The sequence below is a fragment of the Perna viridis genome, chromosome 5 (assembly GCF_037379345.1).
Source record: "Perna viridis isolate PV_CMFRI_1.1 ecotype Kerala chromosome 5, ASM3737934v1, whole genome shotgun sequence".
In the NCBI taxonomy this organism is placed as follows: Eukaryota; Metazoa; Mollusca; class Bivalvia; order Mytilida; family Mytilidae; genus Perna; species Perna viridis.
Genome location: NC_142449.1, coordinates 36,341,748 through 36,356,399, shown reverse-complemented (window position 1 = coordinate 36,356,399; position 14,652 = coordinate 36,341,748).

Here is a 14,652-nt window from a genome sequence, read left to right as displayed (position 1 = left end):
GGGTCATAGTTTTCCTTTCCTCGTTGGTCTACCCCGGACTTGATTTTTTATGAGCAACCCGGCGGATTTTTCTAGAAAAGCAGAGGACGCTTACACTACCGGTGCACCTAGTCCATGCTCCCAGTTTTTAGTGGAGTCCGAGTTGCTCATTTACTTTTGTTACTTTGTATGTATGATTTAGTTACTTTATGTTCTTTGTTGTGTATGTCTGTTATCCATGTCTGGTCTTTGTCCCTGGATTACATTCTTTTGATTACCGCTATAACCTTGGTTCCCTTGATTACTCTTTGAAATATTTTATTTTTATTACTTTTGTTACTTTGTATGTATGATTTTAGTTACTTTATGTTCTTTGTTGTATTGTTAGCAAATATAATTTGATAAACTACTTACTTCCTTTGTTTTGTTTTGAGTTTGTTTTCGTGACTAAATGACTTCTTGTAGTTATAAAGTTCAGTTGGAATGTAGTACAATATTCACAAATTGTGGACAAAACGACAATTTTCTGTGTTACTATGCACTGAAACCGGCTTCTGCTTGTTTCAAGAAAATAATATTTGCAATACCCTATAACATAACATTACGTAGGCCGTACACAAATATAGACCTTACACGCACGTCTTAACACTCGTTCATTGTATAAATGATTAATATTTTCGGTAATAAAAACTAATATGATACATTTAATTTGAATGGCTGGTTCACCTCGTGCCATACCACATTCACGTAAATAAATTTAAAACCTTATTTTGCTAGTTCCGAGAAAATGTCGTCTATCTTGGACTAGACTTTTTATGAACAGCTAGGCGGATGTTTCTAGAAAGAGGTATTGGAAACTTACCCTACCGGTGCACCACGTCCATGCTCCCTGATTTTAGTGGAGAACGAATTGCTCATTTAATTTTGTTGCTATTATTTTGGTAATTTTATGTTCTTTGTTGTGTTTTTCTGTTTTCCATGTCTGGTCTTTGTCTTGTATTACATTCGTTTGATTTCCGCTACAATCTTGGTTCAACTGATTACTCTTTAATCTACTAACAATTTTAACCAATATCGACTTTTAAGACTTTCCGCCTTTGTTTGATTATTCATTATGGTTATTAACATAATGTTTTAAATTAATTTGGTAGATCCCGCTTACAAAGCGAAAAATTGGATAAAAACATACCGCCAGGAAAACAACAGACCTAAATTTGTAAAATAATGAATTGAACAACGACAGAATAAAACGTCATTGTTTAAAATTAATAATTGCAGGTAATTTATTAAAAATTCTACCTACAATTTTATAATGATAGAAAATAAAAGTGCACGAAATGGCTCACTGATTTGTTCTTCCAAATTTGTAACGCTATATAGTTAAAGTTTTGCATCACCGGTTACATGAGTAGATAAGACAAAACTCCATGTTGAAGTTTTTGTAGATTGTATTTTTTAACAAGTTGGAATTTTTCAAATGGAACATCTTTTAAAGAATTTGTAGCAAACGAGGTTACGTTAGCATGAACGGACTTTATAATCACTGTATGCAAATTGCCAAACCAAAGCATCAAAGGGGAAGGACAATTTAGAGATTTCAAAATTTAAGAACATGGCCGAAACGTGAAAACAGGTGTACATATAGAAAACTGACCATAAAGAAAACAAAATGGCAGCTACATAGTTGGCTGACTGTATCCCTGTCTAAAAAGCTTCTTTGACAATATTCTCGCTGTACAAAGAAAGTCCGTGTATAAATGACATGCACGACAGGAATGAATCTACTGCGACATTTACCCAGTATGTTGAAGATCTTGGTATATTTACACTAAGAAAGGGGAAGCTATCAATTGGAAAATCATCATCATCTTGTTTCTCATAAATTTTCGATTTCAAACTTCCTGTTTCATTTATGTAAAAATTAAATTCTGTAAAACAAACTTAAGAAGTTTATTTAATTGAAATGTATTTCTTATTTGATTTATACTTTTCAGCACTAAGATCCTCAGATGTAAAATTCACACAACTGAGTACCAAAGTCGCCATTAACAGAACACGATGTGGCATTAAACAAATACGTGTATTTGCAATCTCAACACAGCTACAGTTATTAGTTCCCTCCTTGAAATTCTTTGTCGTTATTTGAATTTAACTTGTTTAGAAATTACGTCGCATACAGGCAAAAGCCGAGGATACTTACCCTACCGGTGCACCTGATCCATGCTCCCAGTTTTTAGTGGAGTCCAACTTGCTTATTTATTTTAGTTGCTTTGTACGTATTATTTTTCTTATTTTTTTTTCTTGCTGTGGGTTTCTGTTTTCCATGCCTGGTCTTTGTCCCTTGATTACATTCTTTTGATTTCCGCCAGAACCTTTATTACTCTTTTGCATAAAATCATTCACATTTTCCCAACCGCGAATGCTTGTATTTTCTAGAATTCTAGAGTGATTTTCGGACATCAGACAATGTTTCGGACCTTGGTATAGTTGATAACATCTATACAAAACTCGAGAATCAGTCTTTATAAATATCAAACAGAGGGTGATACATGTATTTGATAAAAACCCATCAATTTGTTTTGTTTTGTTTTTGTTTTTGTTTTTTGTTTTTGTTTTTTGTTTTTGTTTTGTTTTTGTTTTTATTTTTTATTCATAAATAGTTATAGACCTAATCTAGTCTTAGTTTGTTTTTTCACATTTGAGATGAATAGAGTATATAGATTGTACATGAAATTGAAACTTCGCAGTTCTCGTTATAAAGTTGAGGAACTGATTGTGTGGGTTTTCTCAAAATACAAATCTGGAAGCATGAAGGATTGCAGGTACGTTTAAATATAGCATAGCATCGTATTCTCGATGGGCTAAATCACCAATATCACAGGTAGTCGGATTGTCTGAGTTATATACAATTGTCATATTAACAGGTAAGAGAAAGATGGACAAAGATTCAAGTGGAAAGAATACATTCAAAGGATAACAAATAGACACACTAAACACGAAAAAACCAAAACAACACGTAAAAAGAGATGAAGTAAATGAGCAACTCGTACTTAAAACTGGGAGCATGGACAAGTTGCACTGGTATGGTAAGGGTATTCTGCTTTTTTAGAAACACCCACTGAGTTGCTCATAAAATTTCAGGATAGACGAAAGACGAAAGGAAAACTGGAACACGTTTCACAAATCGGTTCTCAGTGTGCAGATGGATACACCATAACGATTTACGAGCTTTTGTTGATGACCATAAAACTTCTGCAGTGATGACTTAAATCATATAGCAACTTAATTCTTTTCATGAAGCTGTGCATAACTTATTGAAAATAGATTGGAATAGATTCTATAATCTATTTTAATACATTTTTTTAACTTTAGAATATCGATAAATAATGAAATAACAAAAAATTAAATTGAAAGAAATTTCATGCTGCTGTAACACATTTGTGAACCCTAGAACATTTTTAAAAAGAAAAAGTGAAGGTGATTAATTAGGTGGTCACGTAGTTGTCATTCTAAGCATAATTTACAGATTATTTATGTGATTCTAATGCCATAATTAAATGAAAGATATTAGGGAAACTAAACAGAAGGAAGCCAAAAAACATAAACTTAGCACACTAGAACTTCAGCAAAACGCATGTAAATCTTCATATTGAAATAAAGTGAAAATCGGTCAAATGGATTACTTAGTCTTGGTAATAATTCGACATAACTAAACAATCAAACTGATCATCAATCATTCAACGGTCACAACCCAAATTGTAACCGATTGTTTAACTCCGTTAATCAAACACTTGTCTGTCAAACTCCCAAAATAGTTTGATCAATGATTTTGATTAGAAATTTCTGTTCGAAGTCAATTAATCGATGAGTGATTACTTTGAAAAACATCTTTAAAGTAAGTAAATTATGTTGATTAAATTAAATTGAAATGGACATTTTATATATTTATATAGTTCAAGAATATATTCAGAAATTTTAATTTTTTACAACATCGGTAATCTCGTGAAATAAGACATGAGTCGTATAAATCTTATACAAATTTTTAAAAATAATGTTATAATAAACATTTTTTCTTTAATTCGCAAGTAAAATACAAAGGAAATAATATTTGTTTGAATAGTCCCAAAAATAGACTTCTGTGTCTAAAAAGTTGGTTTTTTTTCTTTTTTTGGTTGATTTCAACACATTTCTTTTCTTTTTATTCTTAAAAACCTTAATGAACGTAAAGTTCATAAAATGCCCTTAACCATTCTTAAGTCGTTTTCAAGAAAAATCGACAAATCTCCATAACGAATTAGGACAATGTAGATAGTTCTACGTCAAAGAAATTTCTACCTAATATTCACATGCAAACATTTCACAGATTTATTTTATGTCATAAGTTATATAAATTAAACGGTTCTTATTGAAACATTCTGTAAAACGAAATACGGTGAAAACAATTTACAGTTTGATCAATTTCTGTTCAATTTGCATAATGTATATTCCATGTGTCGTTTATCTGAGTTGATTCAAGTTTTTTACCATGATCAAGGTGTGAAATCTTCTTTGGTCGTGGCGTTTTTATAGAAATATATTTTGCATCGATTGTTTAGTATTTTTTGTTCATGAAATCGACAACTGGTCAAGCAAATTAAGTGACACATGCATACGTGTAGCCAATTAGATAATTTGCGCAAAAACCATATGTATACGCGTATATAATGTTATTTGCGTAGACATACGCGTTTATTACCAACGTATACCATATACGCTGCTGAGTATTTCGCTCCTATATTTGCATTTAGCGTTTTAATAAATATGTATTTTGTTTGAATATACGTGTACTGGTAAATATACGTCAGTGCTTTAAATCTATTTGCTTTGAATAAATGCTTTTATAAAAATGTCCATACGCTGTACTTTTCTTTTAATTATTAAAGCGTTGTGGTCTTTTTCTATTCCATCTTTTAATTCTTGCAAAACTGGACTTTTTCTTATTCATTCCTTTTTTTATCTTCATGTAAACCGAACAGTCCATTGCTGCATAAAGCACTGCTTCGTACGTATATCCGTTTAAATAATTCGCGCGCTATATTTATACTAATATATTATAATAATATACGCGTATCTAGTAGAAAATACGCATATTAACACACGTACAGATGCGCGAATGTGATTTTTTGGTCGTGTATATTTTCGCTAAATTGAAATGACACGAACGGTCACTCGTACATAAAGTCTGCATGACGTCATCGTGGTTTCATCAAGATCATTTTCATACATTTGTATTTAAAAAATATGATAAATTGCGATGCATTATGTTTTACCTCTTTTTCTGCAGGGATTTATATGCCATTTAACAGATACAGCGAAACATGTCTAAACCAAACCCTGAATAATCAAAAAGCAGTTCAAACTGGACAACTGGACACCCATGAAGTCCTTTCACGTCAATCAAAATGTAATTAGCACTTGGTAAACCAAAACTACACCTGTCTCAATTGAACAAATTTAAAAGTCCAAAGAGGGTTCAGTGAAGACAGGTCTTACTGTACAAAAAAGTAGTAATAGAAAATCAAAACTGGTCCTTTTTCAATTGGGGATATTACGCCTTTAACTTTCTTGTTTTTATTTAACCATCATATCTAACAACACTATAGTGATCTATTATTCAAAAGGTCATGTACTGCGTAGGATGGTTTTATTTCTTCATGTCTAACTATGGAAATTGTTCACTTCAATTTATCACTGTATTATGACAGTTGGTCAAAATTGTCAATTGGATGTGTGTGTAGGACAGAAGTATTTCTAGACGATCGTTCATTACCGCACCGTACACTTCACATTGTTTATTCTGATACTTTTGCTATAGGTGTTTTCAATGAATTATTCTATAATCTACTCCTAATAATATGAACCTGACTGATTGCTTTTCCTATTTATCTAATTTGTATCAAGTATTGTCACTTTCAATTAGTTGAAGAGAATTTAGCCTTTTCAAAGATGAATTTTTGCTGAATATATGTCAAAGAACGTTAAATATTGAGTCTTACAGTATCGGGCAACTTTCAACCAGATTTTCAAAAGCTAAGATTATACATGTTTTTTTTAAGTCGCTAATAGTCTTAACGACTTCTTGTACTCGTAATTTCTGTATTTAATATTCCCATATGACTTGCATAAATTTGTAGTTATACGCCAAATAATCCTGCAGATCTTCGCCGTGTTCACCGCCGCAGCGTCATACGAGATAAAAATGTACCTCTTAAATATCATACAAGTGTGTTCTACATATGAGTACGGGAAGCTTTGGGCATTGCCCAGTTTTCGCTTTAGGCACTGAGACTAGTTACAAGACTATATAAGTCATATATATTAGCACGCCCCCATATTTATGAAAATTCATTGTCAGCTGCTTAATCTGGTTCATAAACTGAATATCATAAGCGACCCGAAAATCACTACAACGTACCTTTTTTAAAACATATCATACACATGTCTATGTGCGTTTTTGCTTGTATTAGAACGGAAATATAAAGGTCATATATATTATCAGGACACTAATATCTATATATAGTCACTCAGGTCATAACGGTTACGAAAGAGTACGCAATTATATCAAGGGAACCAAGATTTTAGCGGAAGTCACCGGATTTCAGAGCATATCGCATTTGTACCATTTCGGATGTTTAAAGTATGCCAAAATCAGTGACAGTGAATATTTGACGACAAGCGACTTTAAAGACCAGTCTTTGATTTTGTTTTCGTGCTGTATTGTTAAAAAGGAAATTCCGATACCATATTTGTCTTCAAACTCGTTAAAGGTAAAATTTCAAAACTGACACGGCATATTTTATTATTTTGTCAGACAAAGAAAAGAAATGATACAAGTTCGATAAATTACTATCATTGTTTTTTTTTGTTTTTGTTTTTTGTTTTGTTTTTTTTTTCGTATTTTGATTTTTGTATATGAGAGATGTTTTCTCAACTACGGAAGTCCATTCTCCATTAGGGATATCAATTTCATTACATCACAATCATTATAGCTATATAATAAAACATGGCTGCTACGTTTCGATAAAAGATTGAGGCAGTTAGATGAATGAAATCGTCAGTTTCCCTGTCTACTTCGAATAGTTAAATTGGCAATCATATCACATTGTGGATTAGAAGCCACCAATTGCCATGTAAATTCCAGAATTTTAGAATTATAAGGATCAAGCAACACGTACACAGGACAAATTGCCAAAACATGTTTTGAAACATATGGAAACATTTGTTTAGGACCAGTATGAAAATGTATGTTTTTGTACTTATGTAAAATCACATGGAAACAAACGTTTTTTTTTCTTAATTACATGAAAACCATACCTTTTTCATACAGTAAATCCTCTGGAAGATACATAATTGACACTTGATATTTATAATAACCTTTCTTCATGAATGAATTTGTTAGTCCTAAACATATTTTCAGGTGATCCTTAACATATAAAAATATGAGAAACATATGATTTTCATATGATTCTAAAACATATGTTGCAATTTTCCTGAGTAAAATGCATCATAAATAAATTAAATTAATAAATTACCAAAAAGCTCATCGGACTTTAATTTATTTTGTTAGTACATGGTCCGAGTTTATACATCGGTCAACTTTTAATAAAAAATTAAAAAAAACAGATTAATATGAGTTACGCACAGCCTACATTTTCTTACATCTGTTAAATCATTTTTAAAATGACGATAGCTTGAAGGGGCGCGATAGAATAGGTAAACGATTGTCCATTTGAAAAAAAATAATTGTACTGGATTTTTTTCTTTGTTTATGAACTGCACATTTTAATTTTAAATCAATGTAAATTTGTATACACTTCCCTGATCCATTTCCGTGGACCTATCTGATACCCATTTCGTTTGTCTGGACGTATATCAGTAACCTCAGATGCGATGTTCGATATATTAATGACGCCAAGCAAAGAATAATACAGGGGCTCACTCATTGAAACATGTGTACAGCATATTGAAATTTGCATATAAATTTTTGGTGTATTTGTATTTAGTAGTCTCTCATTTTTGTATTGAAAGGTATTTTCAAATCCCAAATGAAAAAAAGGACGAATTTAATGGAAAATAATTGCCCTTTCAGAAAATTAAAAAGTTCCAACCGTTTCAATAAATGGGGGAATGTCTTATATAGCTGGATCACAAAGCTTGACTAAATCATCTTCATTCACTCGAAGTGCAAAATATATGCCTTAGTCATTGTATACTTTTATTTGTTTGTGAGTGAGTGGTCCTATTTTATGTATCGATAATTTCTGAAAAAAAATGTTTAATCCTATAATCTATTTTGTTGAATTTGTCTCGAAAGAAATTGTGAAATCAGGGACAAATATGTCAAAATATTTGAAACTCTATCTTATATATAATAAACTTAAAAACACATTTCTTCTTAGTGTTTTTATACACACTTTTATATCGGTAAAGCTAAGTTTTACTGAAGTATATTTCTTTTTTATATTATAAAAGCTGAGTCCTACTAAAGTGAACTTCTTTTATAACACATAAATTATAAAAATTATAAACAACAAAAACATTTCTTATTAGAAGTTTTATAAGGCTATTGCAGAACCTCGAGATTGAGGACTTCAAGGCTAAACCACCTGACTGTTCTTACAAAACCTCTCCTTTCAAATATGGTCCTTCTGGTCACGTCGTTACGGGAGATTATCGAAAACGATTCTCTGCGTAATATCCTTTCTAAAGGTCCCAAGTACCGTGAACCACGCTTCATAAATTGGAATTATAAATTTAAAGTTCTTATGGATGCCGTCAAGGACTATGCAAGAAAATGGATAAAACGAGAACAAGAAGACATTGATTCTCTGTCAGAGTGGTTAAAGGCCGTGAGGTCTGTAATTTTGAAACGAATGAAAGTTTTAAGTAGGTCAATGAGTGCCAAGGCTACATCAGTTTTCAAAGACCCCGATGTAGCAAAAACATTGTCTACTATACATGACAAATATGTTGTCGTACCAGTAGACAAAGCCCAAAATAACATTATTTTTGTCTGCAAAACGTTTTATATCCAATGTTTATTATCAGATGTAGACGTAGAAAATAATAGCAGTGATAAGACCTATACTGCTACCACTCTCGCCAAAGAAGAGATTGTGAGATTGTGGAAAACCATAAATCTGTGCTATCCTCTTTTGGTCTCTCTACCAAGGACGATGATTGTGATTTAAAATCCCGACTTAAAAACATTATACATTGTTGTTTTCCAAAAAAGATGGTACACCTAGATACAAATATATAGTTCTTGGTAGAGATTCCTCATACTTTGTAAGAAATAATTCCAAATCATCTTATAAATATACAGAGGAAGATGTTTACAAAATGCTGGAATTTTTAATCGACAACATATTTGTCCAGTGTGGTGGACGTGTTTTTTCAACAAACGGTCGGCATTCCAATGGGAACAAATTGTGCTCCTTTACTTGCTGACCTATTCCGTCACTCTTATGAGGCTGACTTTAAAGCTGATCTGATCAGAAAGAAACAGTATCGTTTGGCTAGATCCTTCAATCTCAGTTTCCACTATATAGATGATGTATTATCTTTAAACAATCCTAATTTCGGGGATTTGATACATCGCATCTACCCAAAAGAACTTGAATAAAGGATACTACAGACACTGTGAAGTCAGCCTCATATCTTGACCTACACTTAGAAATCGATGGTAGAGGGAAACTATTGACCAAACTTTACGACAAACGTGATGACTTTTCATTCAGAATTGTCAACTTTCCTTTCATCTGTGGCAACATCCCTTCGGCTCCTGCGTATGGAGTGTTCATATCACAATTCATACGTTATGCCAGAGCTTGCCGAAACTACGCAGACTTTTTTCATAGCGCTAGAACTCTAACAAATAGGCTTCTGGAACAGGGTTATGTTGCTACAAGATTGAAGTCATCACTACAGAAGTTTTATGGTCGTCATCATGAACTCGTGGATCGTTATGGTGTATCCATCCGCACCATGAAAACTGATTTATTCAACCGGTCATAGTTTTCCTTTCCTCGTTTGTGTACCCCGGACTTGAATTTTTATGAGCAACTCGGCGGGTGTTTCTAGAAAAGCAGAGGACGCTTACCCTACCGGTGCACCTGGTCCATGCTCCCAGCTTTTAGTGGAGTCCGAGTTGCTCATTTACTTTTGTTACTTTGTATGTATGATTTTAGTTACTTTATGTTCTTTGTTGTGTATGTCTGTTTTCCATGTCTGGTCTTTGTCCGTGGATTACATTCGTTTGATTACCGCTATAACCTTGGTTCCCTTGATTACTCTTACTGAAATGCTCGTCTTTTACAACAGATAAAAGCAAGAATGGATAGGCGATCCGAAATATATGATTTTCATTATTTTGCTCTATTATGTATTCAGGTCTACCATAAAATTGATTCGGTTTTAGACAGGTTTCCGGTCTACCAAGGTTGAAAAGGCATCCATTCTGATATTTAAAGACTTTAAAATTTGTCTGGTTCAGACAAGATTTCTGATCATTCAGGTTCGGTTTAGATATTCAAGTGAAACATCAATTCGGTACAATAAATGATTTGACATAATGCTTGATGGAGTGTTATTTTCAGACAATCATTTATCATAAATATATAGTTATGGTAATTTTTTTGGTAAATTTTCAGTACTCGGCGTTATTATTATTATTATTGACGGGTTATATTTATAATCAACAATGGATGGCAAAGCATGCAAAATATTTGCACTAATTTGGGTTTGCACCTTATGTGCCATATAATTTGGATTTTGTTCGCAAACAAACTATATTTTCTTAATTTTGATTGACAATTATTTCCTACTATTATCTTACATTTCGCTGAAGCTCCATTGTAAAACAGGAAAAAATATTTTTACGTTTTGATTTCTTTTACAAATGTAAAAAGTCGAAATATATCTTAACTGGATTTCATCACTGTGGAAAATAGTAAGGAACAATCAAGGCACCCAACATTCGAGCCTTCATCAGGTGCATCGGTAGGGTAAGCGTTCTCTGCTTTTCAATAATTTAAAACACTCACCGAGTTATTCATGAAGGAGGTAGGCCTAGGGTAAAGGACATAACTCTTGAAATCAGTGATATGCTTGTATCATATTAATTTCACCAATGCGTATCAAGCATTCACTTGAAACAGAATGAAATCAGTCCAATTTACTTTGATGCGTACATGACATTAATGTAAAATTCTGAATACAAATGTTCCAGTGATTTATAAGAGTTGTGTCCCTTACCCTAGGTTTACCTCCTTAAATGTAAGGTCAGGGTAGACAAATAAGAAAAAAAGAACTATAATATGGTAAACAAATCGGTTCAACGCCATTTACTTGGGTGATTTTCCATAAACAGGAAATATGCTTTTAGAAAGATATTGTCAAACGGGCCATCAAAACTCGTCTATTATCCTCGTTGCTTTGAGCAGTTGTGGATGGTCACGTGTGCAATCGAAATTCGTCTATTAAGAAGTCAACGTCTTCCATAGTTACATATTGTCTAGTGTGATGATAAAAAAAATCCCTTTCAGGAAGTGAATGTCCTTTGCTTTTGATAATCGTCTGTGATGTATCATGACAAAGTTCGTCTTTAAAGATCAAGGCACTCAAGGCTAAAAGAAAGGTTAAATGAGCCTTGTCTGTTGAATTGACGACATATTTATCACAAATGAAGGAGAAAAGATTAGCTATATTCGTTTTTTTTTCAAACTAAAGATTCTATTGTTTAACAGAACTGATTATTCTTGTAAGAAACTCTTTGCAAATATCTTTTTTTCTAGAAAGTGCGGCCATTTAACTTTATTTGCTATTTAGGTTCCGTACATAAGAATGTCAAAGGAGTATGTTCAGAAAATATCAAAATCAGCCCCAAAAACTAAAGTATTTCAAATAAATTTGGAAATTGCATAATTTACTAGTTGAATATGTGCCTTTCGTGAAAAACAAAGTTTCTTTGCAGTTAATGTATGTTTTGCACTAAAATTGTTGAGGTAAATAACGCAAAATTTGAAAATCTAGCCGAATTGTATTAAATAGCTTATTTCATGAGATATTTTTATGTAGAAAATATCGAGCGCATTTATCGAACTCTCTGATATTTCTACAAAAATAGCCTTCTGTACTATTACAACTCCTGACAAAAGATTTTGTAGTTCATAGCTTGCGCTCTATATTTTTGGATTAAAAAAACTACCCATAATCCTCACATTTTTGTGAAAATTCTTCGAAAACTGTGTAGATGTAGAGTTTTGTGCCCTCCTTATGACAAAATTATCACGCTACAGCATGAATTTTCTGTATATTAGTATTCAGATAGTAATTTAGCTTTAAAATAGCCAAATAGTAAGTTCGAAAAAGTAAGTTGAAACTTTGGCAAAATAGTAGGCCAGAAACTAGTGTTAGTGAATTGTAATTCAAAATTCGTAGTATAGTTTGATTTACATAGGTTTTCATTTTTTAAAACAATATAGCTAAAATAAAGATTTATATAATGGTAAACTGTAAAGAAAAGACCATTAAACTATTATCAAATCTCGATGTTCTTTGCTATAGTTGCCGAAAAATATCTTATAACGAATTTACATTTGTAGATTGAGAAAATGTATAAAGTGGGTATATATATGGTAATCATTTAGCAGTTGCTTTTGCCCTTTCATTATGCTCCTTTTTCGTAAAATTACACATGGGGGAAATTCTGTGCTGTGACATTTTTTTGTTTTAATGGAACAATTCAAACTGTCATTTTTCACTCTTTACTCTTTATTGTCGTATAAATTTGTTTTGTTTGGAACATCAGTTCTTTAGTATAATCGTGCATCGTCTGTTACACTCCATCAACACCTTGTATATGATGCCAATATCTAAAAATACGCTGTCAGTTATTGCGAACTGTGATATTTTGTTTTGGGGGGAGTCTTGCTTTGCATTTGTTAGGGGGTTTTGGTATTTTAGTAAGTGTGCAGAGAACTCTCCACCCTCCCTCCGTGCATCCCCACCCCAAACATCAACCATATTTTTCAAGTACCCTTATATCTCCAATTTACGAATAATTGTGTCGCCGAAAATGAAGCAGTCGCTTTTTTGTAATTTTTAGCAATCTTTGACAAATTCTGCCTATGAAAAATTTCATCAAAAGAACAGAATAGGTATTAAGTGTAACAATACTAAGTAAGTCATTTTTTCCTGAAGCATAAGGTGTTACTGCAACTTTATTGGTACCATTTAAAAGCTACATGATAATATATATCCATATTTAGCTCTCTTTTTACACACGATGTCCTAGGAAGACATAGACGCACGAACAATTGAGTCATAAATATCCTTACTTTGTCTTTGTCATTTGGTACAAATATAGCCTTATATGAAAAAGAATTCGAGAATATTCTTTGGTGTCTGAAAATCTTGGAGTTGATCATGATAGGTGCACGGTGAACCTTTCCATCTCATGGATTATTTCTTTTTGGTTTTGCTTTGGTTGCCTTGTATTTTATTTGTGTGTCATTACTTTTTCATTTTTGTTCTTAACTTCTTTTTATTTTGTGATCACTGTGTGTGCATTCAAATGTAATAATGTACAAATTAAGTTCTTAAAGTATATAAACAAACATCTAAAACGAAAAACTGTTCAAATACATAACAAATTTCAAGACTATTTTGTCTGGACAGAAGTATAAATGAATGAAAATTAGAAAGCACGACTTTATTTTTTTTATTTTTTATTAATTTTTTTTTATCTATTTTTTATTATTTATTTGTTTATTTATTTATTTATTTTTTTGTTTATATATATTTTTTAAATGATTATATAGATTGAACTATCTGAATTAAAAGGAAACTTACCTAATATGACCGCAATTTGTCCTTTTGATCTCAAAATCTTTTCTTTCCTAAAGTCACATTTTGGAAATTAATGATAATGTTTCGTATCATATATAAACACCCAATTCTTTATAGAATAGATTCGTCACATTCTGAGACGTTGTACAATATTGATTTGTTGAGACATGTATCGTTAATTCGGTCCTCTATCCGACATAATAAAACTGAGACCCGCGGAGGGAACGACCAAAACCTTGCTTCGCAAATTTGACAGTTATAACATCGTTGGGAATTTTTCATACCCTTATATATATATATAGTGTAGGTAATTACAAATATGAATGCTTCAAAGGGCCTTGGGTCAATTTTTCCAGATGATTCTATTTGAATAATTGGAATTGAGACTTTTTGTTTGCATTTTGTTTCGTTGAAATTCACTTTTGTTCATTAAGAAGTTGATAAGTATGCATTTCTTAAGCCGTAACATTGTGATAACTGGGTTGTTTTGTGGAAAAGCACCCTAGTATCAGCCCTCCAACTACGTCTCGGGCGTGATATTGCTAGTATCAAACTATAAAATGTTTAACCAGTTCCGTACAAAAAGTTCTTTCAAGTCTACAATTTAATGTTATGTCCTGTACCCTATGCATAATGTTATTGTTGCGGTGGCTCAACAATATAATACTACCTTCCTACTATATTCTACATCAGTCATAGCGGAATGTTCATGACATAGTGCAATGTATAACAAAATTTCATTCAGTCTTCGACCTAACCTAATAAGACAAAAATGTTCGTATC